General features: G+C 47.3%; 1 long non-coding RNA gene across 1 annotated transcript; it reads right to left on the minus strand.

The window, feature by feature from the left end:
- Positions 1-11282: 11282 nt before the first annotated feature.
- Positions 11283-15832, minus strand: LOC138996790 (uncharacterized). Its single transcript, XR_011468861.1, has 2 exons — positions 15064-15832; positions 11283-11603 (listed from the first exon to the last, which is right to left on the minus strand). It is a non-coding gene; the product is annotated as an uncharacterized lncRNA (long non-coding RNA).
- Positions 15833-23484: the final 7652 nt, after the last annotated feature.

A 23484-nucleotide genomic window follows, 5' to 3' on the forward strand; every position in this document is an offset into this window, starting at 1 on the left:
AAGGTACCGAGGTGCGCGCGAAAGCGGGCTGGTGGCTGAGGGCGCGGTTGTCGTTTTCTGTCGGGACTGAGTCTCAGACTCTGGGCTCCAGATCCGGGCGAGTCTCTAGGGACCCAGACTCAAACGGGAGAAGCGGGATTACCCGGCATCAGTTGGAACCTGAGGGCAGCTTTCTCTCCGAGGTTTGCAGCGGCTGCCGGGGTTCTGAGAAGCAGAGCCTCTGGGAACGGGACTGAGCGTGGCCATAACTGCTCCCTCCGCCCGCCCTGTTGATCCCGCCCCGCCCAAAGCCTGCGCACAGCCATTTGCTGATCGCCTCAGGCAAAGGCTGGATTAGCGCCTCCCCAGAAGACAGAGTTTTCCGCACAGCTGATTCCTATAGCCAGCCGGCCTGAGGGTCAAATCCCCCTAGTGTTAACTACAACAATTAAGGCTTGGCTAGAACAAGACTGCGCACAGAGACCACAAGGGGGTGCACCAAGAAAGCATAAAAGATGCGGAGACAAAAAAACATGACAGAAATGGAGGATATGGAGCTAAGAATCGCAATTTTGAGGGCTTGCCATAAATTTGTGCAGAACCTCACGAAAACTAATGAGACCCTCGATGCTACGATAAAGAAATTAGAAAGTAAGCATACACGGACTGAAATAAAGAATATTATACCCAATAGCAGACCAGAGGAGTACAATAATCAAACCAAAGATTCGACAAAAAACACCCAATTGGAAAAGCAAAATGAAAAAAGAATCCGAAAGTGTGAAGATAGTGTAAGGAGCCTCTGGGACAGCTTTAAGCGGTCTAATATCAGAGTCATTGGAGTGCCAGAAGATGAGAGACAGCAAGATATTGAAAACGTATTTCAAGAAATAATGGCAGAAAACTTCCCCCACCTGGTGAAAGAAATGGACTTACAGGTCCAAGAAGCGCAGAGAACCCCAAACAAAAGGAATCCAAAGAGGACCACACCAAGACACATCATCATTAAAATGCCAAGAGCAAAAGACAAAGAGAAAATCTTAAAAGCAGCAAGAGAAAGAGGCTCAATTACCTACAAGGGAATACCCATACGACTGTCAGCTGATTTCTCAACAGAAACTTTGCAGGCCAGAAGGGAATGGCAAGAAATTTTCAAAGTGCTGAATACCAAGAACCTACAACCAAGATTACTTTATCCAGCAAAGCTATCATTCAGAATTGAAGGTCAGATAAAGAGCTTCACAGATAAGGAAAAGCTAAAGGAGTTCATCACCGCCAAACCAGTATTATATGAAATGCTGAAAGGTATCCTTTAAGAAGAGGAAGAAGAAGAAAAAGGTAAAGATACAAATTATGAACAACAAACATGCATCTATCAACAAATGAATCTAAGAATCAAGTGAATAAATAACCTGATGTACAGAATGAACTGGTGATTATAATAGAATCAGGGACATAGAAAGGGAATGGACTGACTATTCTTGGGGGAAAAAGGGGTGTGGGAGATGCGGGAAGTGACTGGACAAAAATCATGCACCTATGGATGAACACAGTGGGTGGGGAGTGAGGGTGGAGGGTGGGGTGGGAGCTGGAAGGAGGGGAGTTATGGGGGGAAAAAAGAGGAACAAATGTAATAATCTGAACAATAAAGATTTAATTTAAAAAAAAAAAAAAAAAAAAAAAAAAAAAAAAAAAAAAAGATACTACATTCTAGTAAGAGGGTCAGGAGGAAGAAAATTAATGCAAATTAACCCATAAATAAAAGCTTGCAATAGAATGAGAGGATGGCCAGGAAATACCTCTTTGAAGAAACTCTGTAAGTTGGTGATATAGGAGTTTTCAATACATGTCCCCTCACAGAAATATCAATTTGAACAACTAACTGTTAGGTCGGAGGGAGCCCGGGATCGGATACATGCGGACATGGGATGAGACAATGGACTTCCTCTGGAATTTCTCACAGATCTGGAATCTCTCACGGGTCAGCGTGCCAGACACAGATACCTGCTTCTCCTTGAAGTTCACAGAGATCCCCGCACAAGATACTGACCCATTCCTGAATGTGCCGCCCACCCCCTGCGGCCGAGACTCCCTCAGTTGAATGTGTGATGATCCCTGCTGCGGGCACTTCCTCAGTTCAGGCCCCCGCCCTCACCAAACACCTGAATAAAGAGATGTCCCTCCCTCCCTGAAGGCGCTGAAATTCACTGGCCCCACCTTTTGGGCCGGTGGGTCTCGCCCGAGAACGCAAATAAACTTCTCCTTTTTCTTTCTGATTCTCTGATTCTCTTTGCTTTCCTCGCCGCCGCTTTCCTGGGTCACCTAACATTTGGTGCCTTGAAACCCGGGTGGCGTGAGCACCTAGTCTTGCCGTCCCTTCACGGCTTGAGGTGCCCGCCTCTCCCTCCTTGTGGCCCAGGACCCGTCGGGACCTCGTTTCTTCAACTCGGCAGCCTCTTCCCGGTGGCAACATCAGCGGTGAGTCTTGCCCCGCCCTGTGCCGCTCCCCCGTGGCCACACACCTGCCGGCGTCTCTGTCCGTAAAACGCAGCCGCGTCAGAGACTGTCCTATCCGGGCCCTTCCAGGAAGGTTCCTTGGACCTCAGGAGATAGTGGAGACGTCCCTAACTCCTTTGGTCTACTCCGTCTGTCCGTGGCGCGAGTCAAATCGCTAGGACGCTAGCTTTTTGGCCCCGCTACTGGCCACGGGGAACGGACCATGGGCAATCAAAATTCCAAACCTGACCCGACCACACCTCTAGGGTGTCTGCTCACCAATCTGGCTGAACTGGGCCTGTCGCAGGACCTGCGTCCGAAACGTCTCATTTATTTCTGTAACGTGACATGGCCCCAGTATGAATTGGATAATGCTTCTAGATGGCCTAAAAACGGGACATTTGATTTTACCATCCTCACCGACCTCAGTAATTTCTGCCGACGAACCGGGAAGTGGCTCGAGATCCCCTACATTCAAGCCTTCCTTTGTTTGCGTTCTCGTCCCACCCTCTGTTCTTCCTGCTCCACGGCCCAGGTTCTCCTGGCCCGTGAGAAACCTACTCTGCCTACTGAGATCTCTTCGTTTTCCGCCTTATCTGAACCACCCGAGAATCTTTCCTCCCCTCCCACTCGTCCGCCGCCCTACCCAGGCCCGTCCGCCCCAGCGCCGTCCGCCCCAGCGCCGTCTGTCCCAGGCCCGTCCGCCCCAGCGCCGTCCGCCCCGGCATCCTCACTCTCCGCACCCTCTGCTCCTCCCTCCCTGCCGGACCCTCCTCCGGCCATGCCCTCCGCCGCTGACCCACTGACCCTGCCTCCCACCGACCCTACCCTTCCTCTTCCACCCACTGCTGCTGCTCCTTCCCAACCCCCGCCTACTTCCCCGGTGTGTAAACACACGCGTTCCCACGCTCCTCCTCTCCTCTGTCCACTCCGGGAAGTTGCAGCCTCAGAGGGAGTGGTTAGGGTTCACGTTCCCTTCTCACTCTCGGATCTCTCCCAGATTGAGAAGCGGCTGGGATCTTTCTCGGCCAACCCCACCGCGTTCATCAAGGAATTCCGATACCTCTTTCAGGCCTATGATCTCACTTGGCATGACATTCATGTTATTCTTTCTTCCACCCTGACCTCAGATGAAAGGGAGAGAGTCTTGGGGGCAGCAATGGATCACGCAGATCAGGTTCACCTTACGGATGCCAGTATGCCGGTAGGGGCCCAGGCCGTTCCTCGCCAGGAGCCGGGCTGGGAGTATCAACTAGGCACCCCCGAAGGGCAAAACGGGCGCCGACGCCGAGACCAGATGCTCCAGTGCCTGATGGCTGGTCTGGAGGCCGTCTCCCACAAGGTAGTTAATTATGACAAATTAAGGGAGATCACCCAGGGCCCAGATGAAAATCCCGCAATCTTCCTTAACAGGCTGACTGAGGCTCTGACCTTATATACTCGTCTGGACCCTGGGTCTCTGGCTGGGGCAACGGTCTTGGCCACCCATTTCATTTCGCAGTCAGCACCAGATATTCGGAAGAAATTAAAAAAGGCAGAGGATGGTCCTCAAACTCCTGTCCGAGATTTAGTGAATATGGCATTTAAGGTATGTAATGCCCGTGAGGAGAAGGCAGAATCAGAACGGGAGGCCCGCCTTAGACAGAAGGTAGACCTGCAGACGCAAGCCTTGGTTGCAGCCCTGAGGCCGGCAGCAGCTGCGCATGGTCCCAAGAGGGCCGTGCGCAGTGGGAGTGCAACGAAAGGACGCACACCGCCTGGACAATGCTTCAAATGCGGCAATGAAGGCCACTGGGCAAAGCAGTGCCCCCAGCCCCGGGCTCCGACCAAGCCCTGCCCGGCGTGCGGTCAAAATGGTCACTGGAAGAGTGACTGCTCCTGGAAAAGTGGCGAGCCTTCCACGTCTCAACGTGGTGGGGTCGCCCTTCCGGGCCATGACGCACCGCTGGCCATGCTAGGATTGGCTGAAGACTGAAGACGCCCGGACTCGTCCACTCCGATCACCCTAGCCGAGCCTCGGGTTGAAATGAAGGTAGCGGGTGCACGAGTCTCCTTCTTGATCGACACGGGGGCTACCTTCTCTGTCCTTCCCTCTTTTTCGGGGCCCCTTTATCCTTCCAAAATCTCGGTCATGGGTATTGACGGCAAATCCACCTGCCCGCTGGCCACCGGGCCGCTTCCCTGCCTCCTTGAGGATAGCCCTATAACCCACTCATTTTTAGTCATGCCTTCATGCCCCGTGCCCCTGTTAGGACGAGATATTCTCACCAAACTAGGGGCCACTCTGATGCTCACTCGGAGCCCTTCAGCCTCCCTGCTCCTTCCCCTCCTGGCCCCCTCCCTTCATGGAAATGCCGAACCCCCACTGCCTGCGTCCCTGGTCGACCCAAAAGTGTGGGATACATCTACCCCGGTGGTTGCTAGACATCATGCCCCAGTCAAGATCAGACTTAAGGACCCCACCTCGTTTCCCTCCCGCCCCCAGTTTCCCATCTCCCTAACTCACCGCCGAGGACTTAAACCCCTCATTACCCGGCTTCTGGGGCAGGGTCTCCTCATCCCTACCGACTCCCCCTGCAACACGCCCATCCTCCCAGTTAGGAAGGCAGACGGGACCTACCGGCTGGTTCAGGACCTCCGGCTGATCAACGAAGCGGTAGTCCCTATCCACCTGGTAGTTCCCAATCCTTACACTCTCCTCTCACGCGTCCCGTCCGGTACCACCCACTTTTCTGTTCTCGATCTCAAGGATGCTTTCTTTACTATCCCTCTGGACCCAGACTCTTTCCATCTGTTTGCATTCACTTGGGAGGACCCGGATGAACAGACATCCCGCCAACTCACCTGGACAGTCTTGCCCCAGGGGTTCAGAGACAGTCCTCACCTGTTTGGCCAGGCCCTAGCCAGAGACCTCCAACAATGCTCCTTAGAACCCAGCACTCTTCTCCAGTATGTGGATGACCTCCTCCTCTGCAGCCCCTCCCTGAACATGTCCCGGAGGCATACAGCTAATCTCCTTAATTTTCTAGGAGACAGGGGATATCGCGTGTCCCCTGCCAAGGCACAACTGTCGGTCCCCACTGTCACTTACTTGGGGATCTGTCTGATGCCCAATTCTCAAGGACTGACAGTTGACCGAGCACAGGCAATACGAGACCTTCAGCCCCCCACTTCTGCAGACCAGATCTTGTCCTTTTTGGGACTGGTAGGGTTTTTCCGCCATTGGGTCCCAAACTTTGCTCTCCTAGCTAAGCCCCTATACCAAGCTGCTAAAGAAACACCAGTGGGTCCCCTCTCCTCACCCTCCCTCGTTCGTCAGGCTTTCTCTAAGCTCCGGGATACCCTTCTGGCATCTCCCCCACTCTCTCTCCCAGACACCTCTAAGCCGTTCCAGCTATTTACTGATGAAAAACAGGGAATGGCTATTGGGGTCCTCACCCAGTCCCTAGGGCCAGCCTTTACCCCCGTGGCCTACCTGTCCAGACAGCTTGACCCCACGGTCCGGGGATGGCAGCCCTGCCTCCGGGCTCTGGCTGCAGCTGCCATTCTCACCAAGGAAGCCCAAAAAATCTGCCTCCAACAACCCTTACAGGTCTTCTCCACCCACAGGTTACAGGATCTCCTGTCCCACCGATCCCTATCTCTCCTTGCCCCCTCTCGCATGCAGGAACTCCATCTTCTGTTCCTCGAAAATCCTGACATCACCCTGACCCAGTCCCCACCCCTAAACCCGGCCACTCTCCTTCGCGCTGCCTCCACCCTACCTGCGGCAACGCATTCCTGCCCCGAGGTCGTCGAGGCCCTTACTCAGCCTCGGGCAGGACTCTCAGATTCTCCTCTCTCTAATCCGGATTTAACTCTGTTTGTGGATGGAAGCTCCTGCCTGGACCCCCAGGGACGTCGGAAAGCCTCCTACGCGGTAGTGACACCCGAGCGGACCCTGGAGGCAGCCCGACTCCCAGAGGGCACCACCTCTCAAAAAGCCGAGCTCATCGCACTGACACGCGCCCTACACCTGGCCAAAGGGAAGAGAGTAAACATATATACAGACTCCAAATATTCCTTTCTGATAGCCCATTGTCATGCTGTTATCTGGAGGGAGAGGGGCTTTCTCTCTACTAAAGGCTCACCTATTATCAACGCTAAACTCATAACCCGTTTACTTGATGCCTTACAACTTCCTTCCCAGGTGGCCATCATGCACTGCCGAGGCCATCAGACGGACTCCTCGCTGGTTACGCGGGGAAACGCCCAAGCAGACGCGGTAGCCAGAGGCTTAACTCAGGGTGAAGGGTCCCCAGCCCCGGTCCTGTTTCTTTCTCTTCCCTCCATCTCCCCTCAATATACAGAAGAAGAGAGAAACAAATTCCTGCAGCGGGGAGGCTCACCCGGTCCTGAGGGATGGATCTTTTTAAATAACAAAATTGCTCTCCCTCGAGCCCAGACAGGGGCCATTGCCCAACAGATCCACCGGTCTTTGCACATTGGACCACTGGCACTTTGGAAGTTCCTTGAACCCCTCTTCACCTCGCCCACACTGCGAGAGGCAATCACAAGCGCCTGCTCCTCCTGCCCCACGTGTGCAGCTGTCTCACCCCAGGGAGGGATGCGCCCCAACTTTCCCACCCATCAAATGAGGGGACACCTCCCAGGGCAGGACTGGCAGGTAGACTTCACCCACATGCCTCCCCACAAAAAGACCAGGTACCTGCTGACCATGGTAGACACTCTGACAGGGTGGGTAGAGGCCTTTCCCACCCGCAAGGAAACTGCTGAAGTGGTGGCTGAGACGCTAATAGCACACATTATCCCAAGGTTCGGCCTCCCCACCTCCATTCAGTCAGACAATGGCCCAGCTTTTATATCAAGGGTCGTACAGCAGGTTAGCACCTCTCTTGGCATCTCTTGGAAACTACACATACCCTACCGACCACAGTCATCGGGTAAAATTGAGAGGATTAATGGCCTCCTTAAAGACCATCTAACTAAACTCTCTCTAGAAATTCGCAGCCCCTGGCCGGACCTCCTGCCCATGGCTTTGACAAGACTCCGGGCTACACCAAGGAGCCCCACCTTCTTAAGTCCTTTTGAACTCCTATATGGGAGACCTTTCTTGCTCAACCATCGTCTCCCTATCGATCCTCCTCCCCTGGGTAATTATCTTCCATATTTGTCCTTAATCCGGCAGCTGCTCCGAGAACACGCTGACAGGTTCCTGCCCAAACCGGAACCAACTGACCAGGACTCCGGGGGACCAGCTCTTCACCCTGGTGACTCGGTCCTCCTTAAAAATCTACATCCAAAAACCTTGGAGCCGAGGTGGACGGGACCTCACATCGTGATCCTTACAACACCCACCGCGGCCAAGCTGCTTGGCGACCCATCGTGGCACCACCTCTCCAGGCTCAAGAGGACCCCGGAGCAGCATGACTTCTATAAATGTGATGTATTGGGTCCCACTAAGGTCCGCCTTAGCCATCCTCCCCCTCCTTCTCCTCCCGGCCCTGAGCAACCTACACCAACCCCCACCCGCTTATGTGTGGAGGTTCAAGGTCCGTGAAACCTACTATCAGAACAGCAAACAAGTCACCCGGCAGGTAGGATCTCAGGACTGCCCTCTAGCGGGATGCCAGACAAGGATGCAGATGGCTGTCGACATCCGGTCAGTGTACCATGGTGGCCGGCCCTATGCTTGTTTTGCTTACGACCAAGAGGACCCAGACAGGTGTAATCAAGAGGTCGACACCTATGGGGGTTGCCGCTGGAGGGGCTGTGTTGTCAATGATGCCTACAGGGGTGGCTCCTTTATCTGGAAGGATGGGGCCTTCCACATCATAATCCAGGATCCCTGGGACCAGCGGTGGGTTACGGGTGTCGTGGGAAAGCTATACTTAAGTAGTTGGAGCTCAACCCCCTCAGGGACCATTTACATCTCCCGGGAATATGTCCTGGCCCAAGAGGCCCAAGTCCAGGTCTCCAACAGCATCCTACAGGCCGAACAGTCCCTTAAAGGGAAGCTGCCTGACTCCCCCCGGGTAGAAGTCCTGTCTTCTTGGCTCCAACTTATTCAACACACCCTACTATTCCTCAACGAGACCCACACCCTGCCCAATGTCTCCCACTGCTTTCTGTGTGCCTCTCTCCGAAGGTCTTTGCTGGCTGCCGTCCCACTCACAACTTCTCCAAGAGCCCAAGGGAAAGGTGAATGTCAGCCTCCCGTGGCTGGCATTCCCCTTTGGGAACCTGAAACTCCAGAGCCCACCCTGCCCCCACGGATATGCTACCAGACCAGTAATCCGGTAACTGGGGGACGAGTCACGTGGAACTGCACCCAGAACTACACTGCATCCAGCCTCACCAAGGCCAGTCCGGGTACCTTCTTTTGGTGCAATGGCACCTTAAGTAACTGCATAAACTCCTCTGACCCCGGGCCCTGCTTCATCGTCATAGTAGTTCCCCAACTAACCTTATATGGAGAGTCAGAGCTCGCCTGGCTGCTCCCTCCGTCCCGCCGCCGGACTCGCCGGGCAGCCTTCCTCCCTGTCATGTTAGGGGTGAGTATCGCTACCTCGATAGGCCTTGCGGGGAGGGCCCTCGGGAACAGTCTGGTCACTGCTCAGGACTTTAATGACAAGCTCCAGTTAGCCCTGGAGTCCACTACTGCTTCTTTAGCTTCCTTACAGCGACAGATAACATCAATAGCCCAAGTAGCCCTGCAGAACCGGCGCGCCTTAGACCTTCTGACTGCAGAAAGAGGAGGAACCTGCATATTCCTTCAGGAGGAATGCTGTTATTACATCAATGAGTCTGGAGTAGTGGAGCAAAATGTACAGACCCTGACTAAGCTGAGTGAAGAACTACATGCAGGACACTTCCAGGACAACTCCCCTTTCAGCTGGTTCCAAAGCCCCTTAGCTACCTGGGTCCTGCCCATGATAGGGCCCCTGATTCTCATCTGTGTCTTTTTTCTCCTAGCCCCGTGCCTCCTCAAGTTCATCCGCTCCCGGATCGCAGAGATGTCACGGGTGACTGTGAATCAGCTCCTGCTCCATCCCTACACTCGGCTCCCCTCCGACCCGACTCTGCCTAACCCCGGCCTTTAACCGCCGCCCCCCTCGTCGTCCTTGTTCAGCTGAAAGCAGTCAGAGAGTCGCCGACCCTTATCACCAAAAGGCCGGGATGTTAGGTCGGAGGGAGCCCGGGATCGGATACATGCGGACATGGGATGAGACAATGGACTTCCTCTGGAATTTCTCACAGATCTGGAATCTCTCACGGGTCAGCGTGCCAGACACAGATACCTGCTTCTCCTTGAAGTTCACAGAGATCCCCGCACAAGATACTGACCCATTCCTGAATGTGCCGCCCACCCCCTGCGGCCGAGACTCCCTCAGTTGAATGTGTGATGATCCCTGCTGCGGGCACTTCCTCAGTTCAGGCCCCCGCCCTCACCAAACACCTGAATAAAGAGATGTCCCTCCCTCCCTGAAGGCGCTGAAATTCACTGGCCCCACCTTTTGGGCCGGTGGGTCTCGCCCGAGAACGCAAATAAACTTCTCCTTTTTCTTTCTGATTCTCTGATTCTCTTTGCTTTCCTCGCCGCCGCTTTCCTGGGTCACCTAACACTAACCACAGACAAAAATATCTTCATAAGACCTAAGATTCTAAGTGAGAGGTTACAGCACCTGTGTGGGGCAGGGAAATAAGAAAAGATGCATTGAGGTGAGTATGAAAGACAGTTTTGCATTACCTCCTTCACCCGAGAAAGCTCAGAGCAGAGAAAGGGACCCTCTCCATGAAGGAGGGAAAGTGAGGTGAGAATTGGACTTACCATGGACCCCAGCCCGACTCAGCAGTAGGTGGCCCCCGTGGATCCTGTATCTAGGCACAGCCACACACACCCAGATCTCAGCATCATGAATCCAAGCATCATGTCTTTCTACCTGTTGACCAAGGTGCCAGACCTCTCTGCCAAGGGCTCCAGTGGCCAACCCATTATGGACACCACAGATGGCCCACCCAGACTCTCGAGAAGGACTGATAGGTGAAGCGATTTTCTGTCTAAGCCATTCTGTAAAGACTAGAAGAGGTGCCTACTCCTGCAAATGTGCATACACCAATGCAAGGCCACAAGGATCATGAATAATCAAAGAAAATATGACGCTATCAAAGAAAACTAATAAAATTCCATCCAATAAGTGACCCTAAAGAAATTGATTCCTGTAAACTGTCTGACAAATAACTCAAATAATCCTCTTTTAAAAATTCAGCGAACTACAACAAAAAATACAACCAAACAAAATTAGTAAATACAATGAATGAACAAGTAAGAAGTTCAAGAAAGACATAGAAATCATTTTAAAACAAGGCAAAAATCCTAGAGTTGAAGAATATAATGACCTGAACTGAAGATTTCAATACAGAGCTTTAAGATTGATTTCAACCAAGCACAAGAAAGAATTAGTGAACTAGAAGATAGGTCATTTGAAATTATTCAGTCGGAGGAGAACAAAGAAAAAAGAATGAAAGAGTGAAGAAAGCCTACATGAATTGTAGGATACCATTAAACAGAAATGATCTGTGCACTATTAGTGTCAGGATGATAAAAAAATGGTAGAAAGGGTCAGAACACTTATTTAAAGAAATAATGACTGAGAACTTCCCAAACCTCTGGAGAAATTTAGATATTCAAATTCATGAAGCCCATGGGTCCCCCTAAAGTTTCAACCTAAAATTATCTTCTCTCCGACACAATATTGTTAGGTTAGGTGGCTCAGGAGGCGGCGCAAGAAATAGAGTCCAGTGAATCAGAAAAGAAAGGAAAGGAAAGTTTATTCTGCGTCCCCAGGAGACCCACGTACCCCCAAAGACAGGGCACGTGGATTCACACCAACATGGAGGGGGGCGCTTTTTTTATACTGCGGTTGGGTGAGGGGCGGGGACATGAGCTGAGGTATTCAGTTGAGGAGGCTTCAGCTGCAGGGGAGTATGTGGATTCAGGGAGAAGAAGCAGGTATCTGTGTCTGGCACGTTGACCTGTGAGAAATCCCAGATCTGTGAGAAATTCCAGAGGAAGTCCATTGTCTCATCACATGTCTGCATGTATCCGATCCTGGGCTCTCTCCGACCTAACAAATATAATTTAATAAAGATGGTAAATACACTATCTAAAAGCTCAATTTCAAAACATTAAATGTCTTAATTCACTTACCTAGAAAAGCAGACACAAGCCATACATTAATGTATTTCTCCTGTTTAACCCTAACAGGAAAATTAATTTTAAATATAAGACTCTAAACACTTTCCTGGCTTATTCTTGCACAAATAAGCCACAATGTGATCATTTGCTTAAAAATTATTTTTTCTTCAACTGTACATGAGGTAGGAGAAGGGGAAGAAAAGTAAAGCCATGGGACAGTTGGCAATGTTAGATTCACAATATACTCAGCATGTGTCCTTGGAGAAAGACTTTTCCTCTGAAGCCATATTTTATTTACCTGTAAAAGACTATTTCTAAAATTAAATGAAATTATGTAATTAAGCAAAAATGATATAATAAAATTGCCTAAAATCAAAGATAAAGAGAGAATTTTAAAAGCAGCAAGAGAAAAATAATCTCTCACATATAAGGCTACCCTCCTAAGTCTATCAGCAGATTTTTCAGCAGAAATCTGGCAGAGCAGAATGAGATGATGTATTCAAAATACTGAAATAAAAACATTCACTTTATTCAGCAAAGATGTTATTCAGAAATAAAGGAGAGCTAAAGACTTTACTAGACAACCAAAAGGAGGAAGTTCATTGTCCTGGCTGGTGTGATTCAGTGGTCAGCCCATGCACATAATGGTTGCAGGTTCAATTCCCTGGTTGGAGGTTCCCTCCCTGCCCCAGTAGGGGTGCATGTGGAAGGCAACCAGTCGATGTGTCTCTCATATCTATGTCTCTCTCTCTCTCTCTCTCTCTCTCTCTCTCACACACACACACTCACTTCCACTCCCTCAAAAAAAAAAAAAAACCACTAAAAGAAAGATAGGAAAAATATTCTCGGGTGAGGACTAAAAATATAAAAGGAGGGAGCTCATTATCACTAGACCTGCCCTACAGGAAATGCTGGAAAGTTCTTCAGGCTTAAACAAAATGATGCTAACTAGCAACATATATAGGGTGACATCAGAGGAATGGCAGCATGAGAGAAACCCCCATCTCTCCCCCTGAAACTTCAACTAGTTAATCAACTATAACTCAACAAAGGATTCCCTACTCAAGATAGACGTGCACCTGAGAGACCTGTGCATTGAAGTATCTAAGGGTGGGCAACCAGGAATAGATGAAGGTGCAAGGAGGGAAGAGCGCTCAGAATGCCATGTACGCAGCCCTGCAGCTAGGAGCTGGCAACCAGCTTGGCCTGGAGACTGCGGAGGGAGTGGGGGCGGGGGAGCCCATGGTAGCAGGTGCTTCAGTGGGCAGGGAGGAACAGAGTCTTGGTGGGCTCTCCAGCAGGGTGAGTGGTGCAAACAGAGGCTGAGCCAGCAGAGATGCCCAAGCAAGCACGCAGCTTAGGGGTTCTGCCATGGCTGTTCGCTGTCAAGTGGTGGTGTTTCAGACAAAGAAATGGAGCCACAGAACCCTGCCACCCCTTGGACTCCCAAAACTCACCTCCAGTTGCCCTTGGTGTCCAGTGAAGGAGCACATTATCTGCAAACATAGCTATTGCAGTAGAATCACTATTACCTTCTGTGATTGATCCCCGGGTAAGGCAGGGGTGGGGAGGACCTCGCAAATGCCCAGGGCAAAATAAACCCCACACCCAAGCAGTGCAGCTGTCCTGTCTGATAGAAGCCAAGAAGGGCAGCTCTGGGAGGTAAGAGGTAAAAAAAATAAAAATAAAAAATCTTGTGATTCAGCGCCACCTACTGGAAAATAATAAAAGACTTCTTAAGAGAAAGCTGCTAGAGAAAGGTAGGTAATACAACAGATGGCTAGACAAAGGAAACCAGCAAATACCAATAAGCACAGAAATGAGGGAGCTCAGAAATAAAAACAATTTAAAAATCTCAAGAAATCAAGGTGGAATATCCCAAGAAACTAGAAACACCAATCAGAAAGGATATATGCACCCCCATGTTCATAGTGGCACAATTTACCATACCTAAGATTTGGAAGCTGCCTAAGTGCCCATCAGCAGATGAGTGAATTAATAAACTATGGTACATCTATCTACACAATGCTGCGGTAAAAAGAGGAATTCTTACCATTTTCAACAGCATGGATGGAACTGGAGAGCATTATGCTAAGTGAAATAAGCCAGTCAGAAAAAGATAAATATCACATGACCTCACACATGTATGGAAAATAATGAACAACATAAACTGGTGGACAAAAACAGGTCTAGAGACAGTGAAGCATCTTTCAAACCATCAAACCTCAGAGGGAAGGTAGGGAATGGTGGAGGTAAGGGGGAGAGATCAACCAAAGGACTTGTATTCATGCATATAAGTCTAACCAATGGACACAGACACCAGAGGGGTGAGGGCCTGAGTGGGAGGGGAGGGGGTTGGGGAACAATGGAAGATAAGCACACATATGAAATACCTTAATCAATAAAATAAAAAATGAAATCAAGGTGGAACACTTGGAAAGTTGTGAAATAAATGACAGAGAATTCAAGATTGCAGTTCTGAATATACTCAACCAGATGCAAGAAAATACAGACAGAAAAATATATAAAATTATAAAACACACTGAAAAAGGTAATTTTATGGTCAATTTCAGAATACTCTAATACTATAATATAGTACTGAGTTAATCATTTAACTCTAGTATAAAAGATAAAGAACAAATATATTACAGTAATATAGTTACAATAATTTGCTAATGAATACATAATATAAAGGAGGTAAATTTTAACATCAGAATCATGGCACCCAGCCAATGTTGCTCACTGGTTGAGCATAGACTTATAAACCAGGAGGTCATGGTTCCATTCCAGATCAGGGCAAATACCCAGGTTGTGGGCTTGACACCCAGTGGAAGGCATGAAGGAGGCAGCCAATCAATGATTCTCATCATTGATGTTTCTATCTCTCTCTCCCTCTCCCTGCCTCTCTGCAATCAATAAAAATATACTTTTTTAAGTGGGTGCGATAAAAAATGGCAGTGGAGGAAGTGGATGCTAAACTGACACACTCCCAGGACTAAACTGGAATTACAACTAAAGTACAGAAAAAACATCTTGATTAATCAACTGAAGACTAGGTGGAGAGAATCCCGATAACCAATGGCAGAAAGAGGAGACTGCATAGAGACTGGTAGAAAGGGCGGATACATGAGAGGGCTGGCAGGGATCCCACAAATAGCAGCTGAAGTTCTGGAGTGATATCTCAGCTGTGGGCGATTGCCACTGAGAACTCTCGGGTCTCAATGCCAAGCTGGGCTCCCCAGCCAAAAGCATCAGAACTGAGAAAGGTGCCCACACAACACCTACTTGTGACAAGCAGCAGGGTTTCTGTTTCAAAGTGAGAGATAGCTAGAAATGCAGGCACCCTCTTAAAGGATCAACCCACAAAATTTCATGTGCAGCTCACTCACCTTTGTCTCTGGCTGAAGGAGGGCAGAGTGGACATGAGCTCTGTGAGCAAAAGCCAGGGTTGGGGGATCTGGGTTTGGAGCTCAGAAGGCAGACACGCTGGTTTCCTGTGCTGAGTCATTTCCTCACACTGCGGAAGACATATTTCTCAGGCAGACCTTTGCTATCCAGTCAGTTTTTGCCTGGAGAGAGGTTAGTTGCCCTACCCTATTGGAAAATCACTTACCCCACCCTGTGGAGTTTCTGTGACATATTAAGAGACTGAGAATAACAATTAGCCTCTAGGGAGAAGCAATTGTCCTATCCTGTAGGAAAACCTCTCACTCCACCAGTGGATGATTGCCTGAGGCTACTCAAAACTGAATAAAGTCAGTCTGCAGACAGAGGCAGGTCTCTAGAGGCTTTGAGTCTTTGCCTGATCTAATTAATCAGACACAGCATTTGACATTGTCCTGCACTAAAAATTGGGAAGCTAGCAGATCTACTTAATACATAGTCACAAACCCATAAAGGCAGCCAAAATGGGGAGATAAAAAAATAACCTCTAAATGAAAGAATAAGATAATTCTTCAGAAGAAGAACTAAATGAAATGGAGATAAGAAAGGTATCAGAGATAGAGTTCAGAATGATGATGGCAAAGATGCTCAGCAGCATGAGAAAAAATACTAAGAAAGAACACAGTGGAAGTTATTCACAGCAGATTAGGGACACCAAGGCTCATATCAGTGAATTAGAAAACAGGGTAAAAAAATAATCACTCAATCAGAGATCCAAAAAGAAAAAACAATTTTTTAAAAGTACAACAGCTAAAGGAAGCTGTGGGACAACATGAAACATAAAAATATTCCCATAATAGGTGTGCCAGATGGGGAAGAAAGTAAGCAAGGGATAGAGAACGTGTTTGAAGAAATAATGGCAGAAAACTTCCCTAACCTGGTGAAGGATACAGTCTCACAAGGACAGGAGGCATAGATAGTCCCAAGTAAGAAGAACCCAAACAAGCCCATGCCCAGACACATCATAATTAAAATGCCAAAAATTAAAAACAAAGAGAGAATCTTAAAGGCAATAAGAGAAAAACAATTTGTTACCTACGATGGAGTTCCCATAAGGCTATCAGCTGATTTCTCATGAGAAACTGTATAGGACAGAAGGGAATGGCAAGAAAAATTCAAGCATGAATGGCAAGAGAAACAATCATCTGAAACCAAGACAATGATATCCAGCAAGGCTATCTTTCAAAATAGATGGTGAAATAAAGAGCTTCCCAGACCAAAACCAAAAAAAGCTAAAGGAGTTTATCACCACCAAACCAGCACTACAAAAATGCTGAAAAGACTGCTGTAATGAGAAGAAAAACTTTAGAGAGAGAGAAACATAGGCATACAGAATTAAAACAGTAATAAATAAGTACTTATCAATAATAACCATAAAAGTAAATGGGTTAAATACTAAAATCAAAAGACATAGGGAAGCTGAATGGATATGAAAATATGACCTAATTATATGCTGTCTACAACAGATCCACCTCAGGATGACTCACACAGGATGAGAGTGAAGGGATGGGAAACAATTTTCCATGCAAATGGAAACTAAAACAAAAAGCTGGGGTAGCAATACTCATACCTGACAAAATAGACTTCAAAATGAAGGCAATCACAAGAGAAAACAAAGGTCACTATATAATACTAAGGAATAGTTCCAACAAGAGGATATGACCTGGTAAACACATATGCAGCTAATATAGGAGCACCTAAATAAAATAAAAAACTTATCCAAGACTTTAGGGGAGAGATCAACAATCATACAGTCAGAGCAGGGGATTTTAACAACCTGATGACTTTACTGGATAGATCTTCCAGACAAAAAATTAACAAGGAAACAGTGACTCTAAATGACACACTGGATCAGATGGATTTAACTGATATTTATAGAACATTTCACCCAAAAGTGCAGAATCTATATTCTTCTCAAGTGCACATGGGTCATTCTCAAAGATAGACCACATGTTAGGACACAAAAGAAGTCTCTACAAGTTAAAGAAGACTGAAGTCATATCAAGCATCTTCTCATATCACAATAGAATGAAATTAGAAATCAACTATCATAAAAACACTCAAAAACATTGAAACACATGGACGCTAAATAGCATGTTAGTAAACAATGAATAGGTTATCAAGGAGATCCAGAAAGAAAACAAAAACTTCCTGGAAACAAATGAAAATGAGCACACAACAACCCAAAATCTATGGAACACAGCAAAAGCAATGCTGAGAGGGAAGTTCATAGCATGACAGGCCTACCTCAAAAAAACAAAAATTAGTAATAAATGACTTAACCCTCCAACTTAAATAATTAGAAAAAGAACAACAAGAAAAGCCCAGAGTAAGTAGAAGGAAGGAAATAATGAATATTAGGGCATATATAAATGACATAAAGACTAAAAAACAATACAAAAAATCAATGAAACTAAGAGCTGGTTCTTTGAAAAGATAAACAAGATTGATGAGTCTTTAGCCAGATTAATCAAGAAACAAAGAGAAAGGACCCACATAATCAAAATCAGAAATGAAAGCAGTGAAGTAACAACTGACACCACAGAAATACAAAGGATTGTAAGAAAATACTGCAAACAAGTATATGCCTACAAGCTGGACAATGTGGATGAAATGGATGGACAAATTCTTAGAAAAATACAATCTCCCAAAACTGAATCAAGAAGAATCAGAAAACCTGAACAGGTCAATAACAACTAATGAAATTGAAGCAGTAATCAAAAAACTTCCAGCAAACAAAAGCCTGGTCCAGATGTCTTCACAGGGGAGTGTTATCAAACATTCAAAGAAGAACTAACACTTATACTCCTCAAACTATTCCCAAAAAATCCAAGAGGAAGGAATACTCCCAAGCTCTTTTATGAGGCCAGCATTATCCTAATTCCAAAACCAGATAAAGACACTACAAAGAAAGAGAATTACAGGCCAATATCCCTGATGAACATAGATGCTAAAATCTCCAACAAAATATTACCAAATCAGATCCAGCAATATATTAAAAAAATCAAACATCATGACCAAGTGGGACCTATTCCAGGGATGCAATGCTGGTACAATATTCACAAATCAATAAATGTGATACATCACATAAAAAATTTGAATGATGAAAATCACATGATCGTCCTAACTGGTTTGGCTCAGTGGATAGACTGTCTGCCTGAGAACTGAAAGGCTCCAGGTTTGATTCTGGTCAAGGGCACATGCATGGGTTGAGGGCTTGATCCTCAGTGGGGGACTTGCAGGAGGCAGCTGATCCATGATTCTCTCTCATCATGGATGTTTCTATCTCTCTCTCCATCTTCCTTCCTCTCTGAAATCAATAAATATATATATATTTTTAAAATCACACGATCATATCAATAACTGCAGAAAAAGCATTTGACAAAATCCTACACCCATTTTTGATAAAAACTCAGGAGAGTGGGATTAGAGGGATCATATCTCAACATAATAAAGGCCATGTATGACAAACCTACAGTGAACATCATACTCAATAGGCAAAAACTAAAACCATTCCCCCTAAGAACAGAAACAAGACAGGGATGTCTGCTTTCACCACTCTTATTCAACACTAGAGGCCCAGTGCACGAAATTCATGCACGAGGGGGCGGGGTGTTGGCCCTCAGTCCGGCCTGCTCCCTCTTGCAGTCTGGAACCCCTCAGGGGATGTCCGACTGACAGTTTGGAGGTTAGAAAGAAATCTTGTGAGAGAGAAAAACAAAACAAAACAAAACAAAACAGAGGCCACTCCTGCGAGAGTGGGTTCTGAGGAGCTAGGGTTAACTTTCTGCATAAAGTTTCTTCAGGCCAGGAAAGAGGGGAGGAAGGAGTGTGTGTGTGTGTGTGTGTGTGTGTGTGTGTGTGTGTGTGTGTGTGTGTTTGTGAGAGAGACAGAGAGAGAGACAGAGAGAGAGAGAGAGAGAGAGAGAGACCCCTAAAGACTCCAGACTCTTTTGTTCTAAAACACAAAACTTTGCTTTCCCCACGTTTATCACATGTCTAAACACAAACCATCCTGTACTTCAGGCAACATGTATTAGGGAAGGAGAATGCAGCCTTAAAGCAAAGGGTGAGGATGTCAGAAGAGAGTAACTCCTCTCATCCCCCCAGCTGAAGCTCCTTGGGGGCCTGCCTCTTTGTGAGTCCACATTTATCTATTGGCACGTAGGAGGTTAGAGAGCACAGCATTATCCTGGGAGGGGAAGGTCACAGGGACTGCACCCATGGTACTCACCCCAAGTTTCACTTCCTCACCCTCCCAGGTTGCTTTCCACCCCACCACTGATCCACTTAATGGGGTTGGAGGTCTTCAGCTGGACGTCTCCAGGTGGAGAGGATGTTGGGGCCGGGTGGTAGAGCTCCAAGGCCCCTGTGTCCACTCCCCACCCCCACCAGCTTCCCACCTGTGGGCAGCAGCTTGGGGTGTTCCACCCTGCCGCACGCCATACTCTATCTGACTGGGTGCAGGGAGAGATGAGGTGGCTCCATGGCAGGCAGCTCTGTGGCTAGCACCTTTGAATTATTCACCGCTGGGGGGTAAAGAAAAACCTCCCTCAGAAAGAGGTTTTTTTCAAAAGCCTTCAGGTACTGGGAGGTTAGCCGGCTGGGGCCTTCCTTGCCTCTGCTGCCAGCAGCCCGGCCTCTGACCTTCACCGGCCTTGGCCTGGCTCCACCTGCATCTGCCACCACCCACCCCCAATTACTCATTCCTCTGCTCCCCATCGGGCGGGCAGTGCCTGCCGGCCAGGGGGAGAAACCACAAGGTTGGCGGGCAGGCCCTGATCAGGCAATCGGGGTGGTTAGTGCACATCATAATGACCAGTCCGTTCTGGCTGTTCAGTCATTCTGCCATAACGGTCGCTTAGGCATTTATATATATATATAGATAGTACTGGAAGTCTTAGCCACAGAGATCAGACAAGCAGAAGAAATAAAAGGCATCCAAATTGGAAAGGAGGAAGTAAAACTCTCATTATTCACAGATGGCATGATATTGTACATAGAAAACCCTAAAGACTTCACCAAAAACCTACTAGATTTAATAAATGAATTTGGCAAAGTAGCAGGATACAAAATTAACACCTAAAAATCAATGGCTTATCAAAAAAGACCCACACCAAGATACATCATAATTAAAATGACAAACATTAAGGACAAAGAATCTTTAAAGGCAGCAAGAGAGAGACAGAAAGTTACATATGAGGGAGTTGCCATAGATTGTCAGCTTTCTCAATAGAAACACTTCGGGCCAGAAGAAATTGGCATGAAACATTCAAAGTAATAAAAAGCAAGGACCTGAATCCAGATTACTCCATCCAGCAAGGTTACCATTTAAAATTGAAGGTGAAATGCTGAAACCGGTTTGGCTCAGTGGATAGAGCGTCGGCCTGCGGACTGAAAGGTCCCAGGTTCGATTCCGGTCAAGGGCATGTACCTGGGTTGTGGGCACATCCCCAGTAGGAGACATGCAGGAGGCAGCTGGTCGATGTTTCTCTCTCATCGATGTTTCTAACTCTCTATCTCTCTCCCTTCCTCTCTGTCAAAAAAAATCAATAAAATATATTTAAAAATAAAATAAAATAAAATAAAATAAAATAAAATAAAATTGAATGTGAAATAAAGAACTTCCGGGGGGGGGGGGGGGGGGGCGGGGAGCTAAAGGAGTACATTACCACCAAACCAGTATTACAATAAATGTTAAAGGGACTTAAGAAAAAGAAGAAGAAATTGAGAGAGGGGAGAACAAGTATAAAGAAAAAATGGCAATAAATAAGAACCTATCAATAATAACCTTAATGTAAATGGACTAAATGCTCCAATCAAAATATATAAGATAGCTGAATGGATAATGAAACTAGACCCATATATATGCTCTCTACAAGAGACCCACCTCAGAACAAAAGATTCACACAGATTAAAAGTGAAGAGATAAAAACTGTGCTGAAGGCTGGGAGGTGGGTGTAGCCCCCCTGACCTGGACCTATTAGAATTGAGGATCTGTGGAGACTGGAGAGGCTGCAGATCTGTAGGTGAGACAGGAGGGCCTGAGACTGAGAGAGGAGGCCCTGAGGGCACTGGCTATGGACACTGTAGAGTAGGTGCAGCAGTGGAAGCCCGGGGCTGAAGTCCCTCCATAGAGTAGCACTAGCACCCAACCACAGCACAATCTGGGAAGTTCCTCCTGACTAGGGGGAAGGGCCATGCAGTGGAGCTCAGGGCCAGCCTACATTGGAAGGATCTGAAGGACACACCCAACATTGAATCTGGAGGACACTTTATTTCTTGGAGGAACTCATGGAAAAATCCAGGAAGAAGGATCAACCCTGCCCACCTGAAACACAAGGTAGGTGCCCTGTTTCCCACCAGCTGCTTCTGACCTGACCTGCAGCAACGTGAGGCAAAGGGTAACAGCCCAGGGCAGGAAATCTGTGCCCCTGGAGGTGACAGAGAGGAGGTACCAGCAAACCAGGCAGAGCTGAATCATTAGAAGGAGAAGGGCTGGGCCCTGCCTTCTATAAGATACTAACACCATCCCAATAGGAGTATGATCAAACCATCCTGGCCCCAACCAGGATACCCCGCAGAGCCCATAGGGGAATGGAGTAAAGCTCAGTACAGGGACAATCAAGTGGTGAGACTCAAGGTAGACCCAGCCTTGGGGCTAAGGAGTCCCCACCTGCTGGACTACTTGGGGCTTCAACCACTCAGACCTCAGTCAGCTTGCCCAAGACCAGAAAGGGACAGTGACACAGTGACCTGCACCAGAGAAGCTCCCATGAGGCTCAGGTTAGTCACACCAAAGACCAGATTCAACAACATCAGAGCAAAATCCAGCAAGCCCCACAAAGCGTGCACCCCTGAGTGTGTGTGTGTGTGTGTGTGTGTGTGTGTGTGTGTGTGTTTTGGGGTTGTTTTTTTTGGTGTGTGTGGGGAAGGGAGATTGGTTTTTGTTTGTTTGTTTTTCCCCGTTTTCCTTTCTTCTGTTTTATCTTGCATATCTCTAGTTTCTCTCTTTCCTTTTATTCTAGTCTACTTTTGACTATTCTTATTGATTTTTCTTTATTTAGTTTTTCTCTTTTCTCTCATTTTTTTCTTTTACTTTTCCTAGATACCTCCTGGTTCATAGGTCAACACTCAACCAATGAGCCACACTGGCCAGCAGGGATGTCCATTTTCAACACTTCTATTCAACATAGTTTGGAAGCCCCAGCCACAGACATTGGTTAATAAAATTACATGGGTTTCAAATGTGCAATTCCATGGTACATCATCTGTATATTGCATTGTGTACCCACCACCCAAAGTCAAATCTTCTTTTGTCACCATATATTTAACCCCTTTGACCTTTTACTACCTCCCACCGCTTTCCCTCTGAGGGACTGTGAAAATTAATAGTTGTTCTCTCTTACCTCTTCTCTCCCTCCTTGCAGGGCAAAGACCTGATAGCGATTCTCTCTTCTCCTGGAGAAGTGCCTCACTGGCAGCACCCAGCTAGCTCCAGCCCCTCCTCTCCTCTCTTGACTCTTTCTCTCTTTTTCTCCCTTCCTCTCTCTCTAAAATAAATAAATGATAATAAATTTTTAAAAGTGCATTTGTAATAATAAAGGGTGTTTCCCTATGGATCCATCCTTCTCCTTCTCCAGTGAGCAGGAAGCAGCCAATTCATGAAACCTAAATTGTAAAACTTAGATCATGGAAAATGAGAAACTTGAGAATCATAGCCTGCTGTGAAATTTGCAAGGTTCAGGGGACCAAATTTACCCCTCTCTCTTTCTCAATCATTGGTCCTTCAAGTGTGGCAAGTTTTCTTCTCTTGGGGGGAGAAAGATGTGTGTAGCATTTAGTTCAAGAAACACAAAACCAAGGCTAATGTGTATGAATGTTCAGATTGTGCACTGATTGAGGATGTCACTTTTAAGGGAGCACATACTGACTTATTTGAGAGTAAGAAGGTGATTCTGAGAATCTTAGCAGGGTCTTACAGTAGACCCCAGATCCATCAGAGAGAGCCAAACCTTCTGAAATTCATAGCAAATGAGTTCATGCATACACTCAGAAGAAGATGCAATCATATACTTGCATGCACACACTTGTATATGGCTGTGCCATGACCATAGTTCTCCCAGCATTCACTGAAGTGTTTTTCTCCCACACCCAGTTCACTGAGAGTCCTGATTCCTGTTCCCAAGTCTCACTCTGATCAACTCCCACCTCATAAGGGATCTGATCAATGCCCGGGCATTTGTAGTGTGCATGAATGGACAAGAGTATGCAGTGAAGCCAGGTCAACTGCCTGCCAGGGCTCTGGAAAAATCCTTGGACAGAGCTGTTCATATTGTATAATGATATACTAAGTTGTCATTTTT

This window comes from Myotis yumanensis, unplaced genomic scaffold (genome assembly GCF_028538775.1).
Source record: "Myotis yumanensis isolate MYYU_CA2020_CCGP unplaced genomic scaffold, mMyoYum1.0.hap1 SCAF_18, whole genome shotgun sequence".
NCBI classification, from domain to species: domain Eukaryota; kingdom Metazoa; phylum Chordata; class Mammalia; order Chiroptera; family Vespertilionidae; genus Myotis; species Myotis yumanensis.